This window comes from Eimeria mitis, genomic scaffold (genome assembly GCF_000499745.2).
Source record: "Eimeria mitis Houghton genomic scaffold, Emh_scaff985, whole genome shotgun sequence".
NCBI lineage: Eukaryota > Apicomplexa > Conoidasida > Eucoccidiorida > Eimeriidae > Eimeria > Eimeria mitis.
In genome coordinates, this window is record NW_013577237.1 from 2,792 (window position 1) to 3,365 (window position 574).

The following is a 574-nucleotide window of genomic DNA, read 5'->3' on the forward strand; positions in this document are numbered from 1 at the left end:
AGGGTTGAGTTTGGCCCTGCATTGTGGTGGTGGTGGTTTAGAGCAGCTGCTGAAGCAGCAAATTTAATCTTAGATAAATACACATACTAGGGTTTAGGGTTTAGGGTTTAGGGTTTAGGGTTTAGGGTTTAGGGTTTAGGGTTTAGCACAGTAATATTTTTAGTGTAAATGTATACCGTATTCTGAAAACACGCTAAACCCTAAACCCTAAACCCTAAACGGGTGGATGCAAACCCGCAGAGGTATCGTAAGCAGCAGCAGCAGCAGCAGCAGCGGCAGCAGCAGCAGCGGCGGCAGCAGCAGCAGCAGCAACAGCAACAGCAGCAGCAGCAGCAGCAGCTTCAGCATGTCTCTATCTGCCTTCACCGTTAAGGGTTTACAGTCTAGGGGCCGACACCCCTTAAACCCTAAACCCTAAACCCTAACCCTTAACCCCTAACCCCTAAACCCTAAACCCTAACCCCTAAACCCTAAACCCTCATAAAACAGTTTCAGGCTGTATCTAGCAGCAAATGCATGGCCAAGAGTAGCATACATAGCAACAACCAAAAAAAAAAAAAAAAAAAAAAAAAAA

The 574-nt window shown here is 45.8% G+C and overlaps 1 protein-coding gene across 1 annotated transcript in view; it reads right to left on the reverse strand.

Moving 5' to 3' along the window:
* EMH_0026760 (uncharacterized protein) overlaps positions 1-574 on the reverse strand; it is a gene marked incomplete at both ends in the record, with an annotated part of 9,204 nt that overhangs the window by 2,560 nt on the left and 6,070 nt on the right. The window lies entirely within an intron of this gene.